General features: G+C 35.3%; 1 protein-coding gene across 9 annotated transcripts in view; it reads right to left on the bottom strand.

The window, feature by feature from the left end:
- LOC149800272 (kelch-like protein 5) overlaps positions 1–13,781 on the bottom strand; it is a 295,329-nt gene that overhangs the window by 140,167 nt on the left and 141,381 nt on the right. Inside the window, exon 1 of one of the 9 annotated variants that reach the window (XM_089959853.1) lies at positions 1,067–1,131. The exons of 7 other annotated variants lie outside the window; for them this stretch is intronic. The gene's annotated coding sequence lies outside the window, so the exon portion shown is untranslated. Of the gene's footprint in view, positions 1–563; positions 706–1,066; positions 1,132–13,781 lie in introns of those variants that run through there. One more of the 9 variants, XM_089959852.1, reaches the window with a different exon arrangement.

A 13,781-nucleotide genomic window follows, 5' to 3' on the forward strand; every position in this document is an offset into this window, starting at 1 on the left:
AATGAACAACACAAGATCTTTATCATAAAGTGTTACATTTTTACAGAAAAGTTTTAAAGAAAATGCTATAACAGTGGTTCCCAAACTGGATGGTACCGCCCCCTAGGGTAGGGGTTATGGAGGATGTGTGTTAATACTGAAAAATGCTTTTTACAGGATAAAATAGGGCATCTTCAGGATAACCAAGGAGAAGGTTGCCTGAAAAAGTTTTGGAACTACTGACCTATAATATCAAAAAAGTACAATTATTTCTGTGAGTTCGAGTCTCACTGATTCGGTTAATGTGGGTATGTGAGAAAGCTTGCCAGTAGCTTCTTGTGGGTCGTTGGTTCTTTCCCGGGTTTTCCTCCACCATTAATACTGGCCACCATGTATAGCCTATCATGTGCTGAAAAATGGCGTTAAACCCTAAATCAACAATAATTATCTCTGCTTTTGAGACTTATAAATTAGTCAGCAACTGGTTATTCTCAAACCCAGAGCAACTATATATGAAAAAAAAATTATCAACTGGATCTGCAAATTTTTATCAACTGGATCTGCAATAAATAAGTTATACAAACCTGATCTTGCAGTGAAAATACTGTTCAATGATATCAATTCATGTGTGTGCCTTGTCACCATCAGTTTGCAGTTCTCTTGAAATGCAGGAAGTACAGTACCATATGTAATCACTTGTTAGATATTCCTTATCAAAACATGAGGACATCAGAAAGGATCTTTCCAAAAGTAATTATACTGAATCAGTTATTAGAATAACCATGTAAATTGCATACATGACTAATGAACATCAGACATCTTAAACTAGAAGACCAATCTGTTCAAACAAATCACATGGATTAAAATTTTTGCAGAGTTCTGCATCAAACACCGGAAATTTGACTGTTATTATCATTACATTATCAATGTCCCTTACTAATTAATATAAAAAGCCCCTCGACCACCACCATCACTCCAACCCCACCCACATTTTCTGATAAATGTGTTATCTGCATTAGTAGACTTAAGAAAGTTTTTTTGTTTAAATAAGCTGTTAGCAATAAATAAAAATGCAAAGTATCAGTACCAGACACTGTCATATATCCAAGCTGCTTATTCTGTTATACCCATAGCCGAGACAATGCAAATACGATCAAGACAATGTAAATGATAATAAACCCATCTTGTACCTTGTACTAGCACTTGAAATCTTTACGCATGTCGAGTGTCATATCGAGTGTCGGTTGGACATTTTCAGCCAATCAGTGTCAAAATACACTCTGCTGCCAATCAAAGACTTCCTGGTAACCTACTTACCTCCTTTCTGAGTTGCAGTGTACATCACACAAGTATTTATTGTATTTTCACATATTTTTTTTAGGAGAGACAAACAGACCCCTTCCAAAATCTAGGAATTAAAGTACAAAACAAGTATGTAAAGTTTTGCAAAGCTACGAAAATCAATACCCATAAAAATAAATGAATTTGATGATATCCAGTTTACATCAGAACATTCTGAACTAGTGTAAATCACCGAATTTCAGTGAGCTTAACAAATTTCAGTATATTTCACAGGATAACTATATTATTGCTAAAATATTTTGCCAAAATCACTTTAATATTACAGACAAGTTATTTAAATATTTTTTTCTCACTAACATGAAAACTGAATGATACTAAAATATTATTAAAGTATTTAAATCAATCATACCCTAATGAAAGCATAATATTTTTTATAACTGCATGAAAGCCTGTTTAGTCCATTTTCATAATATGTGCATAAAAAAGTTCTCTTCCTAATTTTATGTATCTATAATTTTTGCTTAATTGTGCTAACAAGATCATCGTGAGAGTCCACAACTTTAATAATGTCTAGAAAGTGTGAAACAATGGAGTTATGGCCTGAAAATCTAGTGATTTTATCTGTAAATGAATACAAATACACCTATAAATTTTCATTCACGTAGCTGTGGTGGTCTTTGTTTAACAGTTCTGACAAAAAGGTCAAATCCAATCTGTTGAAAATGTAAAAAAAATTATTAAAAAAATATAAAATTGCTGTGCTGGTTTGGTTACGTTTGGCTTGATATTTTCTGGCACATCAGCACAAGTAGATTATGTAGGGCCAAAACACTGGAGTAAAGCACCTTGTTCAAGGACTCACTAAGGTAGCTGACGCAGCATTGGTAAGGTTGCTGTAATGAACTTGAAATCAAATCAAACTGCAATTTATCTACCCATTTACGAAAGACCTCCAAGTCTGCTTAAAAGTTTTTTCTCCCACTGTGCTAAAATTGTTTCAGGATAGACATACAGATGTAGCAACATAATATGCCCTCTTTTGGGATTTAACTAGACTTAAATATAAACCCCCAGTAAAAGAAAATGTATGGGGAGGGCAGTGTGTGTATGTGTGTGAGTGATTCAGATTTTTAAAGTAGCTGTAACAATTTTTCAGTCATATCGCTCTGCAGTGTGGCAGTTTATAGTGATGCCTAGCAATGAGGCATCATGCCACAGACATACAGCATCATGTCCCACCCAGTCACATTATCCCGACACCAGGCTGACCAGTTCTAACACTAACCTCTTAATGATGAGCACCTAGCAAGGCAGCTTTTTGTACCATTTTATAGCCAGAGTTTGAACACAAGACCTCCCACATCCAAAGCAGATGCTCTAACCACTAGGCCATTATGAGGAGAGCAAAAGTAAAACTGAGCAATTTTAATATGAAATGGCTGGAATAGACTTTCACTTTTCTTAGCAATCGTAATAATTTAAATGAAAAGTCTGCTTTTAAAACAACAACTGATGCATATAGGTTAAAGCCATATGAAAAAACTATCTTTGAACTATAAAATGGCTGGCCAACCTCCATGCTTGTTGTGTGATGTCTCACCATTTTGTCTAATAAATGGTTATTGCTAATCTGTTTTTTTTTAAAAAGGTAATCATGATAATAATAATAAAGATTTTCTTCTCTTGGGGCATTTTATGGCACAGAACATTTGTAAGGTTATATTGTGCCAAGGCAAGCTAAAGCTAATTAAAATGCCTTGCACATGGACACACCATCATACACAGGCTGGTGGGAACTGAACCTGCACCCTTTCAGTTGTACATCAATGCCTTAACCACCTTGCCATGCCTTAACCACCTTGCCAGCATGGTTCATCAACATAACAAATTCATTACATAATACGGGCAACCTATTTACTTAAAAGGGCAATGCAATTAGTTGACAATAACTAATCTCCCTGTGGGCCAACTGATATGGAAACATATTTAAGAGAATGAAGATGGATACAACTATGCACTGTGTATAAAGATTTATACACTGCGAGTCTGTTAAAAAAAAACCCAACCAAATAACAAAACAAAAGGAGGAGGATGGCTTAGGATCCTACCATTAGATCAACCCAGGTAAGCAATATACAACTTTGGGCAAGACTCTTTACTACTAAATAACATACTTGTGTTCCCTTGCTGTAAAACACCACACCAAACCATTCCCAATCCAAATGATCATGCAGCCATTTTCTTTTCAATTTTGAAATATATTCAATATTAACAGCGACATGCATGCCATGCTTACTGCAAGTCTAATGTAAAAATCAAGATTTCAACTTTCTTTATGTGACTAGAATAGCATTTAAATTGTATACGAAGATTGTACAATATGATCCATCCTCAAAAAGCAGTAGAGTAGTGGTTCCCAATCATTGTTGGCAGCAACCCTAACCTCATGACCACGTTTCCACAATTTTGCCACCTAAAATAAAATCCTGGCAACCCTTCACAACATCTACACTACCCTGATTTGGGTGGTGACTTGGGGCTTGGGAACCAATGCAGTAGAGAAACACTGACTATCAAAGAGTACAGGATTATGCTGAAAGATGATTTTTAATTACATTTATTTGGGGAGAGGAGGCCCTGGACTGGGGGAAATAAAAGCTCTTGTCTTTACTCATAATGCAATACAATGTATCCTGGATCCCCAAATGTGTGATACTGCTAACAGGAATAAATGTTTCACAGTATCTGGATCACAGCTAGTTTGAACTTTAAAAACTTTAAGACAAAAGAGACCTGCAGCCTATACCAAGCCCACCCAGACATACCATCAAAGTGTTAACATTCTAAACAAGTCTTGGATATATAACAAGTTGGACCTATACAGCAATGAGCCACATGGTTGTATACATCTAGGGTAAACACACCAAAAAATACAATGAGTCAACCAACCTGTTGAGGAAAAGTTTCTGTAAACATATGTCTCAAGTAATCCCATTCACTTTTGCAGTATGTTTCATATACCTGACCCCACCTATAACAAATGTATAGTGTTTTATAATAATCAATATCTAGGATAAGCCTAATGTCTAGGAGAATACAGTTTAAACTGTTCTCGAGCCTGTCATTTCGCCTGAACAAATCCAAAAGGCAAGTTTCACTACACCTTTCTCTGATATCAAGCCATTTCCTGCAACCTTTTTTCTTTCAATACATTGTAAAAATCATCAAAGCAAAACATCTCCTTTTGTCACTTTTTCTTTCCACAAGGAAAATATAAAGTTGTGTTGATTTTCCTTTCAACAAGGAAAATATAAAGTTCGACAAACTGTTTATGCTCTGTCAGTTTTGATGCTAATTTGATATCAAACATTAAAAAATGTTCCTTGAAAAAAGTGTAAAACAATCTTTGTAACCCAATCAAAAGCATATTATCACATCCATTACTAATTAAAGTAATCATTTTTATCAACACGTTATCCTAGAAGCATATGAAAAGGGAAGCAATTTCTCACAAATATTAGAGCCCTGCATGAAGTCTGTCAGAATGAGGAATACTTCAAGATTATTATCGGCAATTAATTTGTCGCAAGAAATGGTTGCAGTGTTTGGTCACCTTGATAAGAATGATACTCAATTTCTCTGGTGCACTACAGCATTTTCACGAAATATGGCTTAAAAGAAAATTACAAGCAAAACCTTGCTATGACTTGAGCAATCTTGAAAAACATACTTGATTCAAGGTAAGTTTTTTGCCTATAATTTTGCTATTAGCAATGTTTTGTGAAAACTGTGTAGTGCACCAAAAGGATACGATTTATCCCAAATGGTTTTCTTTGGTGCACTACAGCATTTTCATGAAATATGGCTTAACTGAGCAGTTGAAAAGTGAATGGGATTACTTGAGACAGAGTATAAACAGTTGAAATATGGCAGGACTGAGCAGTTGAAATCTTTTCAAATGTCCACTAATCATTTCATGCATTCAAATATTTCCACAAAACATGACACAGGTTATAATTTGAACATATTTTCTTGCAAAATTAGTAAAGTGAGAAACAACTGTGAGGGAGCTCATGAATGACTCACCAATTCAGTTCCCATAATAAACCTATGCAAGCATAATCATATTAAAAATTCAATCACTTGAAATTTCAGAGTGCTCATGATCAAACCTATATTTATCAGTATAGATGCATCCTGAACATCAGCTTTTGTGAAGAGAATACCATATGAACTACATCAGGCTGACCAGTCCTAAAACTAACCTCTTAATGTGGAGTGCCAAGTCAGGCAGCTACTACAACAGCTGAACCCATGACCTCCTGCATCCAAGGCCGATGCCCTAACCACTTAGGCCACTGGAGCAGTTTCATCTAATGATGACAAGATTTAATGTTGGTATGTGTACTGATACTGAAGATTAATGTGCAGGTAATTGGATTTCCTAAATAAAATTAAGGTTAAGACAATATTCTGGATTGTCCCACATTTTATTTTTTCTTGTTTCTGCCTAGCCACTAATCCCTTAGTAATTCCTAGCAACCAATGAAAATTACAGGAAATTTTTTCAGAAAATGCAGATCAAGCAGTTTAATGATCCAACATTTAAATCAGATAGTTGTTGTTGTTAGGGGTTTAACGCCATTTTTCAGCACACGATAGGCTATACATGGCGGCCAGTATTAATGGTGGAGGAAGAACCCGGGAAAACCCTGGAAAGAACCACCGATCCACGAGAAGCTACCGGCAATCTTTCTCACATGCCCACACTAGCTGAATCCGAGACTCAAACCAGTGCAGACAGAGGTGAGATGGCAGTGATCCGTAACGGAGAGCGCTTCAGACCACTCGGCCACTCGGGGCCCCAAATCAAATAGTAACATTTAAAAAAAAAAAAAAAACATGTATTAAATAAAAAACTGCCAAAAAATTCTGAGTTTAAATGAAGTTTATCTGAGCAATCAATATTTCCTCTACTGTATTATCAATGTGTATCATCAATTTAAAACTAACCTCAAACAGCATCGTTTTCTTGGATGATAAATCACAACTGACCTACCACCAGAGGGGAGATAACCATGCCCTACACATTAGTATAAAGTCAGAGTACTATGTCTCCACACTTACCCAATATCAACTAGTGTTCATTTATTGTGCATACTGAAAATTAGATGAAAAATATATTTTAAAACTGATCAAAAAATGTTGAAGTTGTGATAATTTTACTTGTATTTGATATACAAGTAGCAGTAGGCCCTGTAACATATATTCAGCTTGAATGAGAAACAAGCTTCCACCTAACTGTGTACATGTAACTCATGTCATGCCAGCAATAGTATTGGTCTCTGGTCCATAGGCACTAGAACATGTTAGGCTTTGAAAGGCATATGACAATGTGTTCATTCTGAATGCTTAATATATATATATTCAGATCAAACTACCACAAAGTCAGGTTTTTATGTATCTCTTGTCTGCTACTTGATGCAGAGGCAGGCAAGTGAGACATATTCTCATAGGAGAAAAACAATATATGCTTCTTGTTGGCGAACTGTCACTGTTTTTCACTGCCAACCCTATCACGTTTTCTCAAATGGTAAAAGATTTTTTAAAATATATAATACTTTTAAAAAATGACCTGCCAACCCTACTTTTAAAACCAGTAAAATAAGAAACACATATATTTTTTGGCCTAATGATGGGATTGTGACAAATCTTCATTTGATGGCATTATACATAAGATCTAATCAAACTAAATAATTTGAAACAGATGTCATAATACAACAAGAAATCCTGGTATTGACTGTATGTACAAGGAACTGTATTAGGAACCTTCAAAACATGAATATCATTAAAACAAATACTGGAAAAAAATTTTACATTCTTAACTGCAATTAATGTCATCTTGATTTCTGCATCTTGAACCAGTGACTAATCAGCAGTAATATTTGTCAAATCCCCCCACCCCCTGAACCCAAACAAGTCTTTTCAGTTTGATCAAGTCAACTTCAAAGCATACTTAAACAATGACAACAACTCTTGCACATGTTCCTGGCATTCATGAGCCTTAGATTAGGAGACTCCAAGGACATTCACCAACCTCTCACACTGATAAACTTGCTGTTCCAAAACTACTCCAAGGACACACACCAACCTCTCACACTGACACACTTGCTGTTCCAAAACTACTCCAAGGACACACACCAACCTCTCACACTGACACACTTGCTGTTCCAAAACTACTCCAAGGACAACCTGGGACAACATCCTCTCACACTGATAAACTTGCTATTCCAAAACCATTCCAAGGACAGCCAGGAACAGCATGTTTGCACACTTTTAAAACTTGTATCTGAAGACAGCCTGGGATGACTTCCTGCCACAGTGATAATGTCCCTAAACAAGCCAGCCTAAACTATTTTACATTAGATCAAACTCTTTAGTTCTAGGCTTGATCTATACATATAAACAAGGCAAAGAACATGTGCAAAGTAAAATTTCATCTCCTATAGTTGGTCTTGATATGTCATAAGTTAAACCTACCCTAAACCATCCAAGAACGCTTGGCTGACTCTGGACCACATGCAGAGTGCTGACTGAAATCTGTTCATTTTCTGAACCATATGGTTGGCCCTAAGCTCTAAACTGGGTTGAAGTAATTGCTACTACAATAACCATCATTAGTATGCAATGTTCACATCATGAACCATCTACTGTCAGGTATATATAATTTGTATTTGTTAGTTTTTCTCCGTGATTATGTATAACAATATTTTGGACCTGATTTTGTTGAAAATCAAGTTTAATGTGTTCCTGATTAAAGACAGTTTTTATTTTGTAAATAAAAGAGTTGTTTCCCTATGAGTGTAGGTTAAATATTAGGATCATTGTCACAACCAAGAAACAGAAAGAAGCAAAACCTAACAAAGAATTTAATTATTAAAGTCATAAATGGAAATGTGATAGAAACTTAGAGTATTATGATGTGAACCCAGAATAATCCTGAAAAAGTTCTATGAAAGTCCTAAATAAATAACAAGTTTGTATAAATTTCAAAACCAGAAATGTACTGATCTGGCAAGAATCATGACCATGTCAAGATGGCATCATCCAGAACTCCTTCGAATAATTCACAGCAGTACCAGAATGCTATATATCATATGGACTATAGTATTATTCCTGTTGTGAATTATTTGAATGAGCACTTTCTACTTCCACTAAACAGTCCAAACAAACGTTTTTCCTCTCGAATATATTTAAGTACAACATAAAACATGTCTGCAGACTTAATCATGAATAGAAGAAATGAGAATGACTCCAAAATCGGAATGAATCTGCTCAGTTCTCTCCTTAATACAACTAATATTACAACTCTTATTTCACAATATACCCCACATGACAGATCTTACTACTCATTTTGCATCGAACTGGCCTATTCATGTGACCTAGCCCAACCAATCGGAAGTTACTGAATTCTTCTAGATACATCAAAATCCCATCAGCCAATGAGAAATTAATCCAAAGATGCCATTAAGATCATTATTAATGATTGTGAACACACGGGAAAGCATCTATTTATAGATCCTATGCAACAGTATGCTCTCAACAGACTCAGATCATGTAGTCAAATTTTAAATAAAGATATTCTGTACAATTTACAGCCAAGAATAAAAATTATAAAAATTAGATAAAAATCACATACCAGGAGTTACCATAAAATATAGATACACATAACGATTATATTAGTTTGAGATAAGAGATATATTTACCGTGTTCTTTATTATAATTTTATTATCAGACATTGTCTAATTTCAACTTAAGATTGTTTTACAGACAAAATTTTGACCTACATCATTGCTCTTCTTTTGTGTCTAAGTTTTTGTTTATATATAATCTTGTTAATTTAAGAAATTATTAATTCCTATGTTAACATCTGAAGCAGAAATCAATCTTATTGTTGTGTTCAGTATTTGATTAGGGTGAATTATTTGTTCAAATAGTTGTTCACTGGAAATACAGTGCTCTTACATAATATTTGTGACCGAAACATTAATTTGGGATTATAATGAATTGAGACAATGACATCTTGGATTATACTATTGTGATTAATTGGAAGACTTAGTACATCATCACACTGCAGGGCACTGATACATTAGTACATTCAAGACTACAAGTACAGTGATGCCTTCAGAACTGGATCTTAATTTGAACACCATTGTAATTTATTTAGAACTAGACATAAGAAGTGTTTTAGTGATGAAGGAAGGAGTAGTAATAACAAGATTTTTAAGATGTCCATTGTGGCAGCCATATTTGATGTCTAAGAAGTACTATTTTTTTTTTATAAAGTACCAACTAGACCTTGGAATTAATGTGTGTATACAAATTCATGGCAATTCTGCAGGCAGCTTAGAAATAGTTTTGACAAACTTATATTAAAGGACAGATGGACAATGAATACTAATGGAAAGATGGACAGTGAACAATAGGCAATCAGAAACTCTTCAGATCTATGACTAAAAATGTAATGATCAAGTTCTAAGATACACGAAAGAATACGGATCTTGTGAATATGAGGCCTGAACAGTCACTCTAAAATTCAAAGATCACTTGACACATGAGTTCCTGTGCAATCTTTTACCATGTACATGTTGTTTTAAAAGGTAAAGATCAATGTCCTTCGATGAGCTGCCCCAAAAATATGTATATGGTTTAAGTGAAGATTTGTCTTCAGATTTTTTTGGCATAAGTATGATTCATCATAAACTATATATATATATATATATATATATATATATATATATATATATATACAGATTCCATCTACAAAACAACTGGATTAAAATCTACATCTCCAACATGGTTCTGGTGACTTGTAGATTTCTCATTTGTTATGTTTAATTGCCTATCAGACAATGGATTGCATTCCCTGTTATCAATGGCAGTGATAAGCTCATGTAGTCACATTCAGAAATGTAAATGCTATGATCAGATTAATGAATCAAAAGGTCAACCATAAGAACATGACCTCATATTGCTCATGATACTTTTTAGACACTGATCTCAATTTTAACCACAGTGACCTACAATTAAAATAGGTCAAATTAAGGATGTTATTTTGTGGAGACTGAAGTCCATGACAACCAGAGTTTGACACTTGTAATCTATCAATTAAAGGAAGATACAAATTTGTCTGCATAACCTGATCTTTCAAATATGTCAAATGAATCGGCATTGTTATATCAGCTCTAGCAAATAATGAATTACTCTGCATTTTCAACTACAATTTATAAACATTTATAAGTCAAGTCTGAATGGAAGATATGACTTTGCATATTTTGATCTAGTAACAAAAATGTCAAATGAATTAGCATGTTTACCTCAGCCCAAGCAAATGATGAATTACCTGACTTTTTAACTACCATTTATGCATGCTTATAAGTTGAGCTGAACTGCAAACAACACAGACCCATATCTGCCATCACATAATGCACATACAGGTCAGGGTCTGTGTTGTTTGTTCTATAGATTACTCTTAAAATGCACAGATCCAGATCTGCTGGCACATTATGTGATGGCATACGTGGCTCTGCGCTGTGTGCAGTTCAACCCAACCTATAAGTAAGTCTACAAAGTAATCGATATGTTGTTCTTGCTGAGTGCAAGATGTAACAAAATAACTGCTCACCAAGATACTTTCACGGTCTCCTAAAGTTATCATCCATACAAGAACAAATCACAGCAGTAATGTTCCAACAACCATAACATGTTTCAAGGAGTATGGATTAGGTTTAGATTAAAATGAATCAAAACCCCATTACAACTGTGATTACTTAACGTGTTCAAAATTAAAATCTGTTTCAAATCAATTAGTTGATTTCTTAGGTACCACTAACTGCATGCAGTGTAGAGCTAGTAACAATAGACTGAAATACAGCTATATTCTGCATGTTAAAAAAACTCCCAATCAACTGATGCATCTACTTTATTTTCCACATTCAATTTTGTCCAATGCATAAAATGCTAAGTTACAGGAAAATAATTACAGGAAAATAACACATTAAACATCCTATGTAACTGCCAATGTCATCTGTACAATATTTACATTTCCATTATAATAAATGGTCCACACTGATTACTGTTATACCATTAATAGATATCATGTCATTGCTATCCTTTATGTTTGATATCATCTTTACCTCACATGGGAATATGTTCATGTCAATTAATCAAATTGTTAATGGCTGTTGTTGTTGTAGGGTTTAACGCCATTTTTCAGCACAAGATAGGCTATACATGGGGACCAGTATAAATATTTAAAGAAGAACCGGGGAAAACTCAGGAAAGAGCCACTGACTGACCCATGAGAAGCTACCAGCAATCTTTCTCACATGCCCATATTGTCTGAATCCGAGACTTGAACCCACGCAGACTGAGGTGAGATGGCAGTTATCTGTAAAGGAGAGCACTTTAGACCACTTGTCCACTTAGGGCATCTAATTGTTAATGGCATAAATTAAATTTCAATAATAGCAAAATCCAGCATTTCTGTCTATAATCCTTAAAGGTCAGGTCATAATTCAACCTGCATAGACCCAAATTTACTGTTGCATAACGCACTGACAAACCTTGCTCTATGCTGTTTGTTAGAAGTAATCAGTACAACAAACAACAAGACCTCAATCTGCCAACATATCATCTGACATACTGTCAGTGTCAGTGTTGTCTGCAGTTGGCCTAGACTTGTAGGTGATAACAGAATGTTAAATCATTCCAATCTTGAATGGAATTGTATCAAATATTATAACGGCAATGCTCTATTATATACAAATACTGTAATTATAAACAAGGACTGGTTATCAAATATCATAATGGCAATGCATCATTATATACAAATACTGTAATTATAAACAAGGACTGGTTATCAAATATCATAATGGCAATGCTCTATTATATACAAATACTGTAATTATAAACAAGGACTGGTTACACTGGACAACAAATTTTTACAAAAGTCATGTTACTGAAATAAAATTAGTCAATTCTTATCAATTTTTATGTGCTGAACACGAATATGACAGTCAAATTGCAAAATTGGCTCTAGTTTTTTTGTAATCTGCAAGAAATTAATGTTTACATAACGAAATGCATTCCAATAGTAAAAGGTCAACTGTAATAGCCTACCTATAAAAAATCAAGTCATTGACTACATCTTAGATTTCTTCGCCTGTCTCTTGTACAGCTGTTCGGGAGCATCTCTGAGGAGTGTCCAGCAGTAGTCAGCCAGCATTGTAGTGGACCATTTTCCCTGGTATCTTTGTTCCATTGTTGCGATATCTTGATGAAAACGTTCGCCGTGTTCATCACTAACAATACCACAGTTGCTAGGAAAGAAATCCAAATGGGAATGAAGGAAGTGAATCTTTAGAGACATATTGCAGCCAAGTTTCTTATACTTCATCAACATGTCTTCTACTAGTTCCTTATAGTTTTCTGCCCTAACATTTCCGAGGAAGTTTGTAGAAACTAGGCGAAAAGCATTCCATGCTTGTTTCGCGTCACCTTCCAGCAAGTTGTTGAACCGGTCATCTTTGAAAAGCTCTCGAATCTGAGGACCCACAAAAACCCCCTCTTTAATCTTTGCTTCGCTGAGTCGAGGGAATTTTTCATGCAGGTATCGGAATGCTGGCAAAGTCCGGTCAATGGCTTTCACGAAGTTCTTCATCAAACCTAGTTTGATGTGAAGGGGTGGTAGCAAGATTTTCTGAGCCTCAACCAGAGCTGGGTGTTGGATATTCTTCTCTCCAATGGCTACATTCTGCCTGTGAGTCCATTCCTTCCTCATGTAGTGCATTTCCCTTGCTCGGCTATCCCACTCGCATAAGAAACACATGTATTTTGTATGTCCTTGCTGCAGTCCCATTAAAAGGGCAACTACCTTCAAATCACCACAGAGGTGCCAGCTGTACTTGTTATACTCAATGGAATTCAGTAGCTGCCTTAAGTTATCGTATGTCTCTTTCATGTGGACAGCATACGCTACTGGAATAGATGGAAGAATGTTTCCATTGTGCAAAAGCACAGCCTTGAGACTCAGTTTCGAAGAGTCCACAAATAGTCTCCATTCTTGTGGGTCATGGGTGATTTTTAAAGCATTCATGAGGCCCTCAATATCGGAACAGAATATCAGATTACTTTCCTTTCTGAAGAAAGGCTCCAATTGCTGGTGGCGCTTTCGATATGCAGTAATTGTGACATCTTCTTCTAGAAGATTCCATTGTTGGAGTCTTGATCCTAGCAATTCTGCCTTGTTCTTTGATAAGTCCAAATCACGAATCAGGTCATTTAGTTCTTCCTGTGTTATTCTGTGTGGGGTTGATGATGCACCACAGTGAAAATCTGGATCACTGCATGCTGATGGACCAGGAGAAGAACAGGTCGACTCACCTTTGTCTTCGTCAGATGAATCAAGAGAATATTCTGCTGGAGGTTCTGGAATATGA

This window comes from Sinohyriopsis cumingii, chromosome 5, assembly GCF_028554795.1.
Source record: "Sinohyriopsis cumingii isolate HCF-2022 chromosome 5, ASM2855479v2, whole genome shotgun sequence".
NCBI lineage: Eukaryota > Metazoa > Mollusca > Bivalvia > Unionida > Unionidae > Sinohyriopsis > Sinohyriopsis cumingii.